This window comes from Triturus cristatus, chromosome 5_2 (assembly GCF_964204655.1).
Source record: "Triturus cristatus chromosome 5_2, aTriCri1.1, whole genome shotgun sequence".
NCBI lineage: Eukaryota > Metazoa > Chordata > Amphibia > Caudata > Salamandridae > Triturus > Triturus cristatus.
Window position 1 is genome coordinate 1,006,179,906 of NC_140588.1, and position 12,565 is coordinate 1,006,192,470.

At 49.4% G+C, this 12,565-nt stretch overlaps 1 protein-coding gene across 1 annotated transcript in view; it reads left to right on the forward strand.

Annotated features, from left to right (window-relative positions):
* The first annotated feature begins 243 nt into the window (after window positions 1-243).
* C5_2H8orf48 (chromosome 5_2 C8orf48 homolog) overlaps window positions 244-12,565 on the forward strand; it is a 285,118-nt gene continuing 272,796 nt past the window's right edge. Inside the window, exon 1 of the mRNA XM_085608284.1 lies at window positions 244-352. The gene's annotated coding sequence lies outside the window, so the exon portion shown is untranslated. The remainder of the gene's footprint in view (window positions 353-12,565) is intronic.

The window sequence follows — 12,565 nt, forward strand, 5'->3', positions numbered from 1 at the left end:
TACGAGGCTGCTACTGAAGCCCCTTCTCAGGCGCAGCACGGACTACACCAGCTGATGAAGCGTGCCTGTCCTTTTAACCACAACAGGCAGCTCGCGCTAGCACACACGAAGGGGCGGGCTAAAGCCTTGTACGCCCAATGGGCGATGTGTTTTTTTACATTCAACCCGTGCCCTTGTCCTTCTTTTCTGTTTACACAGGGGAGCCGACGCTTTTTATTGGCTATACGTCAGTTGGACGGCGGGTCTTTCGGAACCTGGAGCGTGATCTGCGTGATGTGGAGACAATAATAGGGTTGTCGTGGTTACTGGGGAAACGGAAGCTTCAGCAGGAGCTGGTATCACTGCCGGACTGGTGAGAGACACGATTTACCAATACACACTTTCCGTAGCGCCCTATTACTTTATATCTTCCTCACTGGGGCACAGCTGTGCCAGCCTTGGGCCCGGACCGATCATGTACTGTGTACAGGCTGTCGGCTACCAGGAGATTATGAGGAGAGGATGTGGCGTCTTTAGAAGCGGGGAACCAGGTTCCACTCTCGGCGTCAGCTCATCGTCATGCGGGGATCCAGGGCAAATCACTATATCTCCCTATGCCTGAAAAATGAATGTGCCCAGGTGTAATGTAACTGGTACTCATGTAACCTTATGGTCTAGCTCGCGCTATATAACAAGCATTGGCATAGACAATAGGTCTCGCCTTTGGGACCTTATAAGTGTTTAGCCATGCAACAGTTGCATAACTAAATACTTATAAGGTCCCAAAACCGAGACCTATTGGCTATGCCAATGCTTGAAAGTGAAAGTGATCGCGATGGCGATCACGATCAAACATCAAAGCGGCCGTGAAACCGAAAGTAATCGCGGTAAAGCACAGCGCGCCCGCGCACATGCACTGTGGCTCTAGGCTGGCCTGGTAGCACTTTTTGGAGCCCTCTCAATAAGTCTCGCCAGACCAGCGCATGCGCTGGGTCAGGCGAGACCTAAAAAGAACACCTGAGAAGAAAAAAAAATGCAATGACACCGGCCAGCGGATCTGAAGCATGCCACCGATCGATGTCCTTGTCCACAAGACGTGATAGAAGTTGAAAACCTACAGTGGAGCGAGCATTACTTAAGTAATAGTAAACAAACCTAAAGCACATGCTATAAGACTCTCCGAGCATGTCGGTGGTAGAAAGTCAAGGAAGGAAGGACCTAGAGGTGTTGGAGTGCGTGGACCCACTTAGCATTTAACTTTGCACCCCCTAAGAGTCCATTTCATGTGTGACTCTTTCAGTCCTTGGTTTTTACCTTCAGCCCATAGCTGCGATTTTAACATTGTACGGGTTGGCCCAGGGTATCTGCCTCACGGTATCGCACTTGGAGTGCGACGAAAACTCAAACTCATCACATTCACGTTCAAGAGGTCATGGGATAATTTTAGAAGTCATTTAATTGTTTGGAAAAAGAAATGACACGTGCAGGCAGGAACAGAATAAATACTCCAACCCCTCTTCAAAACGCAGAACTGAAGAAAACATGACAATCCGGTCCCAAATGGAGGACAAGGTAAATTATAACACCCCACTACCAGATGCCAGGGCAATCAACACACCACCACATCTGTCACAGGTAGGACTAGGCAGTAGTGGCCAGTCCTAAGGATTGGTGCTTGTCCGATGTCCTTCCCAGATGAGTAATGAAGATATGCTGAAGCCAGTGTCCATGTGCTGATACTAGCAGTGGTATGTGTTGTTGGTCGCGTGAGTGTCTGATTAGAGGCTCACCTGCAGAAGACGACCTGCGGAAGCTTAGCTGATATGATAATGTTCAAGTGCTTTTTTTCCTGGTTCTGAAGAATACAAAGTTTAGACCTGAGATGCTGGGCTTTAACTCTGCAAGTCTAGAAGGGGTGTGGAATTGAAAAATGTTCAGCTGTGGCAAGGTGTCTGTCTTGGAAAGATCTTGTTGTAATTATGGACCAAACTCTCAGAGCCAGGGATGGACCATTCTGCAGTACACTGGTCCAGAGCCGGGCAAAGTCCTCTGGGCTGCTGTAAAAAATTGGGTTGTTGGTTGACACGTGTGAGCCCTGGTCAAGCAACAACTACAGTCCTTGTCAGGCACAAACAAACCCCAAATTTAACTGTACTCATCCCCTTGGTAGCTTGGCATAGAACTGTCAGGCTTAACTCGGAGGCAATGTGTAACGTATTTATGTAACACTTCAATCAGTAAAACAGTGAAAACACGTCACAAAAGGAGCCAAAAAAAGTTAAGGAAAATAGAGTAAATTTAATAAATAAAACAAGACCAACACAATAAAAATCCAATCAGCAGAACCAGAGGTATGAATTTTTAAAGATTTTGGTGAAAATAGCACCAATAAGCACAAAGCTCCAACTGTGGATATCTGGTTGCACTGTACCAGGACAAAGTCACAAGTTCAGGCTGACTGCGATTGAGCGTGGGCCAGCTACAGGGACTCAGTTAGGCCAGCTGAACAAAGTACCTTAAATCCTGGTTCAGAAGCGCTCTGAGGCTCTGCGTTGAAGATGCAGCTAAAGAAATGCGTCTGTTTTGAGATGTGGCAAGGTTGCAGTATGAGGTCCTGTTGCATTGTCAAGGATCCCATTGAGAGGCTTTCAAAGCGCAGTCAGGCGTCGGAGATGGGGGATCACAGACGGCCGATGCATTGTTTCAGAGGAGCTCAGAGGCTACGATGCGGAGTCCATTGTTGTCTAGGCTTCCGTCAATGAGAGATGCAAGGCCGTGGGTTGTGGATGCTCCATGCCGCTAGGGCTAAGCGTCAGTACCGAGGACTTCAGAGGTGGTTTTGATCTTTGTGACTGGCTCAGTCCATGCAGCAGCGCAATGTGTTGGTTCTGCTCGGGCATGGCGGCGCTAGGCAGAGAAGATGCGTCGGTTTCGCTGGCAAGCACCTTAGGCTCACTTCCAAAGTTCCAGGACTGTGGTGGCACCACTTGGCAGGGTAGACTCCCACATGGCAGAGTCCAGGTGCAGGTAAAAGGGTGTTGGAAGCCTGTAATGTTCCTGAGACTTCAGATCAGAAGGCCAGCCAACTAGCCCTTGGAGTCAATCTGGGTTATGGATTCAAGAGATGCAACTCCAGTCCTTTCTGCCCATGCAATCAGGCAGCTGGTCTACACAGTAGGGCAGAAGTTCCTTCAGAACAGCAGGCCAGCGGAGTGGCATTCTACAGCAGCCCTTCTTTCTGGCAGAGTATCCACTGGTCCAGAAGTGTACTGAAGAGTTGGTGTCTGAGGTTCCCTTTTTATACCCTAATGTGCTAGTTCTGCAAGGTGGGAGAAGCTTCGAAATGGTTCTACCTCCCCTGCCCTGTCTCGAAGCTGGCTGAAGTGACAATGCAGGGTCGTTAGGACCTTAATGTGAATACAGGACACAGCCTATTTGAGTGTAAGTGAGACATGGCCCACCTCCACCCTCTCATCTAACCAGTGATGTCCCTACCAGTCACACATAAGCTCCCATTGTGTGTGGCTGTCTAGATGAATACTCATAGCCCAACTGCCAGCTACACTCAGTCATGTGACCAGTCACGCACTCCAGGGACCAAATGGCTAAAGCAAGAAAATGCCAACTTTCTAAAAGTGGCATTTTCAGAATTGTATTTCAAAATCTGACTTCACCATCAGTTAGGATTTTGAATTAAGATTCCAGAGACATCAAACATGAATCGCTCATCTCTTCCCATTTGGAAATTACACTTATAAAATTTAATAAGGCAACTCCCAAGTTATCCAACGGGAGAGCTAGGCGTTGCAGTAGTGACAAATGATTTTAAGAGTTTTTAACTACCAGGACATGTAAAACTTAAAAATAAATGTCCTGCTTTTTAATTACATTGCACGCTGCTCTCTGTTATCTGAGGTTGGGTGTGCAAGGGTACCTCTGCCGGTTGTCTTGTCGTCCTTGTGGAGCTTAAAGTTGAGATGTTCCATGGGAGTGGTGGTATTGTCGGTGGTGGCGGTGCACTGAATGGTCTCTTTGTGGAATGTGGCTGTTACTCATTCCGGCTTGTTGGTGCAGTCTTGGTGAGCGATTTTATATCGTCGAAAATCGCTGTGGCAATGTCTGTGGCAGATATGGGGTTGAGCCAGGTCTCAGTGAATAACACGATGTCGGATGTGAGGCTGGTAACGAGGTCCCAAAATTCAAGGGGATACTTGCATAGTGAGCCTGTGTTGAGAAGGGCTCTTGCGAGTTGTTGTATTTGTTCAGGTGGTGTCTGTGGTGTGTTTGAGGTCGGCCTGGTCGGTGGGCTGGTGTGTGTGTGTGTGTGCTGTGGCAGGTGAAGTGGCAGTGGGTGCAGGTGAAAGGTGCTACCCTGGAGCGTTGCAATGTTTATTGCTGCATCAGGAGTCGAAGGCGTAGAACTTGGCAATGGTGTATCTTCAGGGGGTTAGGAGGGAAATGGGTTGGGGTGCTGGGTTCAGTCCAGACGCGGACAGGTGAATACGAGCATGCCTTTGGTGCACCAGTGGCACTCGTCTGCTGCACGCTGTTGGCAGGGAGAACAGTCAGGGGAAAACTCGCTGCCTGTGATTCTGGGACAGTCTGTGGGCTTCAGCATAAATTTCCTTCCCAAATTCGAGCTGAAAGAGCAGTGTTGTGCACCATCTAAGCTCATGACACAAATTATTCAAATCTGCACTGAGGCAGAGCTTTATAGGTGATATTGGAATCCTTGTGCTTGCTTGCAAAGTTGACTGCTTGTGGGCATGCTCTGGCTGGGATCAGTTGATGGTGTGTCCTCTGACAGTGGCGAAGGGAGGACCTCCACGCTTGAGGATGGGAAAGATGGCATGGCATGGGAGCTCGATGTTCCCTCATAGACAAATGATCCATTCTTTTGAAGCCCTAAAGTTAGCCAGTCAAAATCCTTTTCAGTGTTCTCCTTAGTCACTTGGATGGGCCTTTACATTTTTAATATATAATGCATTACAAGATGTGTGGTTGTTACTGCTGGAGTCTATTAAGAGGGTGCTTTGGTGGGGAGTTCTTGGTACCTCCGGTTCTGAGTAGTAGCAGATAATTTCACCTGCAGTGTGAGTTCCTATCACTTTTCTGGAGGTCTGATTCACCAGCATGCTGCTTCTTGCTTTTCTCTGTTCTTTTATGCGCTATGTGATGTAATTGCCCACTCCTGGTAAATCTCAAGTGTCTTAAGAAGATATGGTATTTTTCAGCATCCTTCCAAATAGCTGGTCAACAGGCTAGCATTCCATGAGCAATAGGGTGTGCATCTTTATTACCGATTGAAAAGGTAGACCTCAGTTTGAGTGTTGTTTTGCATATATTTTAGCAGTAACCATTTTCATGAAATGGCTGGTAGCACCATTCACTAGGTATTAGGATTTGCTTGCTTAGTACCATTTCTACCACCTTGATTATCACTTCCACATTTGAGTACCACAAATGTTTATCAAGTATCTTCAACAGGTGCTTTTCATTTGGTAGGTTGCAAAAGTGGTCAATCTGCATCTACCGTGGCTTTGTGTTTCTGGATGTTGACTTTGACTGCCGGCCTAGCTGTGGGCAAGGCTGCTTGACAAAGGAAGAGCTAAGCTACTACAGCTTCTTCCATCCACTGTTCGAGTCTTGCAAAGAGCACTGTTTGGCCTGAGCACTTTGGTTTGGAAAATACCTTTGTGTCCTCTATGAACCCTGACAGCCAGCCAGCTGAGCAGAGAGCATCAAAGTATTATGCTTATTCCTTAGCAGTATGTCTGTATTTAACCCTGTCATCTCTTGTAAATCTTCTTTTCTTTTAGGATGCGGTGTCTAGGCATTTTGTTCACTTTCTCATGGTAGGCCATATTCACATCTTGTGACAATTATTATTTTGTTGATTTTTTTCATCATCATGGACTTAGCTACCCCAGGCCCCCGTCTTTCCTATCACCTATCTCATCTCCCCCCTCCTCCCTCTCTCTACCCCCTTGGATGTCTTATTTCTCCGTTCACTCTGTAGATAAGTAATATACAATTGTTTTTAACCTAATCGTTGTGTAAATGGAATCCTGAGTGAATTTACTATTTGCATAGTTACAACTCTAACCACTAGTATATGTAGTAGTTCTTTGTACTTAATATCACTATTTTGTGATTCTGAGCTTTACCGTTTTCATCTCTCCCCTGAGTTATTCTACAACGCATACATTTCCTTTTCTGCTATCTGTATCTCTTCCTTGTGGGACTCTTTAATTCGCGAACTCCCTCCCTTTGTTCTCCCTGACCCCCTGCCTTTCGTGGACCCTATCTTTTTCTGGATCGCTAATTTACCCTGGTATTGAATGTGTTTTCTTTCATTAATTAATGTGATTTTTATTCTTTTGCCGTTTGTTCCCCCTTTGTTGACCTGCCAGTTCCGACCCGCCTCCTAGCCCTGTCCCTCGTTGCCCTTTGACTAAGCACTCCTTCTCCACATGTTGGGGAAAGATCCAATATTCATACTCTGGAGTCTCAGTGACCACTCTGAGAGAGTCCACAGCGTCAAGGGAGCCACGTACAGTTGAGGTATGGTATGGCGCCCCTTGCCAAAGCACTCCCTCTCCCCTTGTTGGAGAAGGATCCAGTAGGTAGGCCTTGGAGTCTCAGAGACCCCTCTCAGAGAGTCAACTGCGTAAAGGGGGCCTCACGCAGCGGAGATGTGGGAATGATTCCACTTCCCCTGGGCTCACAGCTTACCAGACATTGGACGCTGCTTTTACTCATCTACCGGTTTGTGCCCCCTTCACCCTCTCCTTTCATGCTATGTCTCTCACCCTTTCCCACTGCTTTCCCTCTTTCTTTCTTTGTCTACTTCCTCTGCTCCTATCCCCTCTCCCCCGATTCTCTCCCCTTGCCTGCTACACCGCCTAGCCCCCTGTCCCTTGTGCCCTTTGACTAAGCACTCCTTCTCCCCTTGTTGGGGAAAGATCCAATATTTATACTCTGGAGTCTCAGTGATCCCTCTCTGAGAATCCACAGCGCCAAGGGAGCCACTCTCAGTTGAGGTATGGTATAGCGCCCCTTGCCAAAGCACTCCCTCTCCCCTTTTTGGGGAAGGATCCAGTAGATAGGCCTTGGAGTCTCTGAGACCCCTCTGTGAGATCCCACTGCCTAAAGGGAGCCTCTCGCAACGGAGATGGGGGAATGATACCACTCCCCTGGGATCACAGCTTACTGGACTTTGGACGCAGCTATTACTCGTCTACCGGTTTGTGCCCCCATCACCCTCCTACTTCTCTTTCATGCTATGTCTCTCACCCTCCCCCTCCTCTTTCCCTCCTTCGTTCTCTGTCTACTTCCCCTGCTCCTACACCCTCTCCCCTTGCCTGCTTTTTCCCTTATGTATATGTCCTTATTGTTTGTCTCGACCCAACATGTAACTATGTAGCTATGCTCTAAAACTGTGTAACCTTTGTACCGATGTTACCTTCAACTATGGTCTGATAGTCATGTAAAGCGCTCTGATACCCCCGGGTCTAGCCAGCACTATATAAAACCTTTCAAATAATAAATAAATAAATAAAATAAGCTACTACCACTCTTACGTCCGCTTTTTCCCATTCACTCATTATTTTCTCTGCCTGTGTTTCTGGACAGATAATCATGGCCATCTGGAATGCCCGTTTTGGGCTAAAACTCCATGTTGAATTGTAAGAGCTGGTTCACGGTTCTTGCTGGTGGGCATGATACCAACCCGATGACTATGTGGATCAATAGTTTTTGGTTGGTGCCTAGCAATATTGGCTATCCATCCTGATCAGGGCCTGTGAATACTTTTGCGGGAGCAGAATGCAACCACCCTCCATCCATTCCTTGCTTCAGCAGCCACGGATATAATCACAAGGCGAACTGATTAAGAGTGTGAAGGGAGGGGGGATAGGAAGGGGACACTAGGGAGTAGATCCTATTGAAGACAATGGCCCGTTAGCATATAGTCTTAGGAGAATGGGCCCAACAAGTATTTGCTGTTTATTATTAAAGATTCTTCCTACCTGATGAGTGACCTCCACATCAACACCGGAGAATGAACTCACTAACTTTATCCAGTGAGCAGATGAGGGTAAGGACAAGTTGGAGCATGCCGTCATGTAGCGGATCGGAAAAGAGTTCAACAACCTGGTTACTTTTCACTACTTTCTACCATGTGTGATTGGCAACCAGCACACAAAGCATGCCCATGTTACTAACATTAGCCAACTCAGATCAAAATAAACATTATACCTGCGAGTCTCTCGTAATATTTCTAACTTGGTCTTTGCATGGATGTGTTTGCTCTCCACTTTTACACACTCTCCTTTGATTTTGTAACTTGACCAAAGTTCCTGGGGTTTCAAGAAAAATGTAGTCTTTCCCTTCAGCAGTTGAAATATTTACAGCTTTCTCCCACTTGAAATACAGTTTCTTTATCCTCAAAACAACTTTGATTCACCTTTGCAATCCAAGAACCGAAGCACAAAACTTTAAGATTTAGTTTCTCAGAACAAAGTTTTTCTGTCTTTTTTCTGTATCACATGTTCTTCTTTTACATGAGTTCTCAGTGCTAAGCATTTCTTAGGGTAATGTTTCAAATTTGTAAAAACGTTCTCCGAGTCTTCTTATCTGGACCTTCTCAGGACTAAGCATCAAAAGTCAGTTTCTTTTTCTTTGTTAAAAAGGGTTCTGTTCCCACGAGCGGCTTACCTTTAAGCCAAAGGATCCTTCTTGTTTCCTTTCTTTTCTGTCCGGCATGTAGAGGCTTCTGACTTGATAGGCGGTTATTCAATTATCTGCAGCGGAGGCAGGGTGTGGTCTCCTTTTCTAGGAGAAACACTCTTAAATTTTGCAAGATTCAAGATGGCCGCCGAGGCCAGCGAGTGCAGAACTAGCCCTCTGCAATGGGATTTAAAGTTCTGTAAGCCGCACTGCAGCCTTAAACAAAGATAGCGGAAGGCAGTGATTCTGGCACCTGGCCCTCTTTGGCTGTCGCGTCCTGGGCCATTTCGGCAAAGTTGTTACTCTCTCGGGGTCCTCGTGAGCAGGTCCTTACAATCACTCTACAACTAAAAGTGTCTAAATCTCCACGGGCTGGTTATCGTGTAGCATTCAATTCGGTAATATCACTTTTATGCCAGTGTGGACATCATGCTGGCCTAGGTGATCGTTTGGCTTTTTCATTGTGGATACTCTTGGGTGATAGTGGACGGTTTTCCCAATGAAGTCCTGATCAATTTTTGGTTACAGTGTACCATGGCAGAGTTGGCTTGTAATACATGTTTCAACCACTGAAAGGCCTCTTGATACCTTTCTGTAGATTTCCACTTGATGCTTCTTTTCAGCAGGTCTCTCATGGACATGGTTATTGCCACAAGGCAGACGATTTCATGCCTGGAATAGTTCAGATTGGTTCTACCCATTGGAATAACTTTGAATCTGAATTGAAATTTGTTTGCAGACTAATTGCTTCTAGACTGCCAGGTGGAGACAGCTTCCCATTATCTATCAATCAATCAGTCAATCAATCAATCACTTGCAAAGCGCACTACATACCTGCGAGGCTCTCAAGACGCTGTGGGGGGGGGCGCTGCTGATCGAACAGCCAGGTCTTGAGTAGCCTCCTGAAGGTCAGCAGGTCTTGGGTCTGTTGTAGGCTCAGTGGGAGGGTGTTCCATGTCTTGGCGGCGAGGTGGGAGAAGGATCTCCCGCCGGTGGTTCTTCGGATGCGTGGGACGGTGGCGAGTGCGAGGTCAGCTGAGCGGAGCTGGCGGTTGGGGATGTAGAAGGAGAGTCGTCTGTTGAGGTAGGCTGGGCCGGTCTTGTGGAGTGCCTTGTGTGTGTGGATGAGGAGCTTGAAGGATATCCTCTTGTTGACGGGGAGCCAATGCAGGTTTCACAGGTGGGGGGTGATGTTGCCGTGTCATGGTATGTTGAGGATCAGTCGTGCCGAGGCGTTTTGGATGCGTTGCAGTCATTTGATGAGCTTGGTCTGGGCTCCCGCGTAGAGGGCGTTACCGTAGTCGAGTCTCCTGCTGACGAGGGCCTGGGTGACTGTCCTTCTTGTATCAGTTGGGATCCACCTGTAGATCTTGCGGAGCATGCGGAGTTAGTTGAAGCAGGAGGAGGAGACGGCGTTGACTTGCTTGGTCATGGAGAGCGTTGAGTCGAGGATGATTCCCAGGTTGTGTGCGTGGTCGGTGGGTGTCGGGGCTGCCCCCAGAGCCGTCGGCCACCAGGAGTCGTCCCAGGCTGAAAGGTTGGAGCCGAGGATGAGGACCTCTGTCTTGTCCGAGTTCAGCTTCAGCCGGCTGGTCTTCATCCAGTCGGCGACGGCCTTCATACCTTCATGGAGGTTGGCTTTGGCGGTGATGGGGTCTTGGTGAGGGAGAGGATCAGTTGAGTGTCGTCGGCGTAGGAGATTATTTTGAGGTCGGGCGACGTGTGAGAGCGGGGCCATGTAAATGTTGAAAAGTGTTGGGCTGAGGGAGGATCCCTGGGGTACGTCGTAGATGATCTTGGAGGTTTTGGATCGGAATGGGGGAGAGGCGGACGCCCTGGGTTCTGTCGGAGAGGAATGAGAGGTGGTCCATTCTAGAGCTTTGTCTCGAAACTCTGGGGCGTGGAGGTGTGCGCATAGTGTGCGGTGGCAGATGGTGTCGAAGGCGGCGGAGAGATCCAGGAGGATGAGGGCTGCGGTCTCACCGTTGTCCAGCAGGGTCCTGATGTCATCGGTGGTGGCGATGAGGGTTGTCTCTGTGCTGTGGTTGCTGCGGAACCCTGACTGGGAAGGATCCAGGATTCTGTTTTCTTCGAGGTATCGGGTTAGCTGTCTGTTGACGATCTCGATGACCTTGGCCGGGAACGGGAGCAGAGAGATGGGCCGGAAGTTCTTGAGATCTCTTGGGTCTGCCTTGGGTTTTTTGAGTCGGGCATTGATCTTGGCGTGTTTCCAGCTCTCTGCGAAGGTCGCGGTCTCGAGGGAGAGATTGATGACGTTGCGCAGCTGGGGTGCGATGGAGCTACTAGCTTTGTTGAAGATGTGGTGCGGGAATGGGTCTGATGGGGAGCCGGAGTGGATTGTGCTCATGGTCTTGATGGTGATATCGGTGCTCACGCTGGCCCAGGCTAGCAGGGGGTCGTGGTCGATGGTGTGCGGAGGGTCTGTTGTGTTGCTGTCGAGTGTTGAAGCTGTCGTGGATGTCTGCTATCTTGCGGTGGAAGAAAGTGGCGAGGGAATCGAAGAGGGCTTGCGACGGCGGGATGTCGTTGGAGTTGGAGCTGGGGTTGGAGAGTTCCTTCACGATGTTGAAGAGCTCCTTGCTATTGCGAGCATTGTTGTCGAGGCGGTCTTTTAAGGAGGTCTTCTTGGCAGTCCTCATGAGGTGATGGTGGTTGCGGATGGCGTCCTTGTGGGCTGCGTGGCTGTCCGGAGTCTGTTCGCTGTGCCATTTTTTTCTCTAGTTTCCGGCAGGCTTGCTTGGAGTTTAGGAATTCTGGGGTGAACCAGCTGGCCCTCTTGCTGGTGTCTCTGTGGGGAGGTTTCTTCAGTGGGGTGAGGGTGTTGGCGCAGTCATTGATCCAGCCTCTGAGGCTGTGGGCAGCGTCGTCGGTGTTGGTGGGTTCGGTGGGAGGGCTGAGAGCGAGGTTTGCATGTAGTTGGTCTTCAGTGATTTTTCTCCAGCAGCAGTGGGGGATCTGTTGGGTGTGGTGGTGTGTGGTGGGTTTCTGAAAGGTGAAGTGGATGCAGCGGAGTCGGTCCAGGGGAGTTTGGTGGTGTGGTTGAAGGAGACGTGCGGGCTTGAGGAGAAGACGGGGTCGAGCGTGTGGCCTGCGGAGTGGGTAGGCGTTGTGATGAGTTGCCTCAGTCCGAGGTTGGCGAGGTTATCGATCAGAGTTGTGGAGTTGCTGCCGTTGTTGTTCTCAAGGTGGAAGTTCAGGTCTCCGAGGAGGATGTAGACCGTGGAGGTCAGGGCGTGCGAGCTGATAGTCGGCGATGGAGTCGCTGAACTGGGGGCGGGGTCCGGGGGTGTCTGTAGACGAGGGTGCCTCTGAGGGTGGAGTTGGGGTCTGTGTGGATCTGGAAATGCATGTGTTCGGCGGTGGTGAGAATGTCGTCTGTGCTGGTCGAGACCCTGATACTGTTCTTGTGTACGATGGCGATTCCTCCTCAGGCTCCGTTGGTGCGGTCTGGCGATGTCGGGTGCGGAGGAGTCCTTCATCCAGGTCTCTGTCAGGAAGGCGACATCCAGGGATGATGTGTCGAGCAGGTCCCAGAGCTCGACTGTGTGTTTGCGTGCGGAGCGGGTGTTCAGTAGGATGCATCGGAGTTGGTTGAGGTCTTTCTTGGTGGGTTGTTCGGCGGCTCTGAGGCTGGTGTAGCTTCAGTTCCGGCAGGTGAAGGGGCTGTGTGTGCATTTCGGGGCGACCGGAGTTGAGAGCGTGCAGTGTGCTAGCATCGTAGCAGCGGCAGTCGTCGTGGCGGGTGTGAGGACCAGGGGTTCTGGCGCTGGGCACGGTCCAGGCGCGGACAGGCGTAGAAGGGCTTGCCTTAGGCGTCAGTGGTGCGGCTGGCATA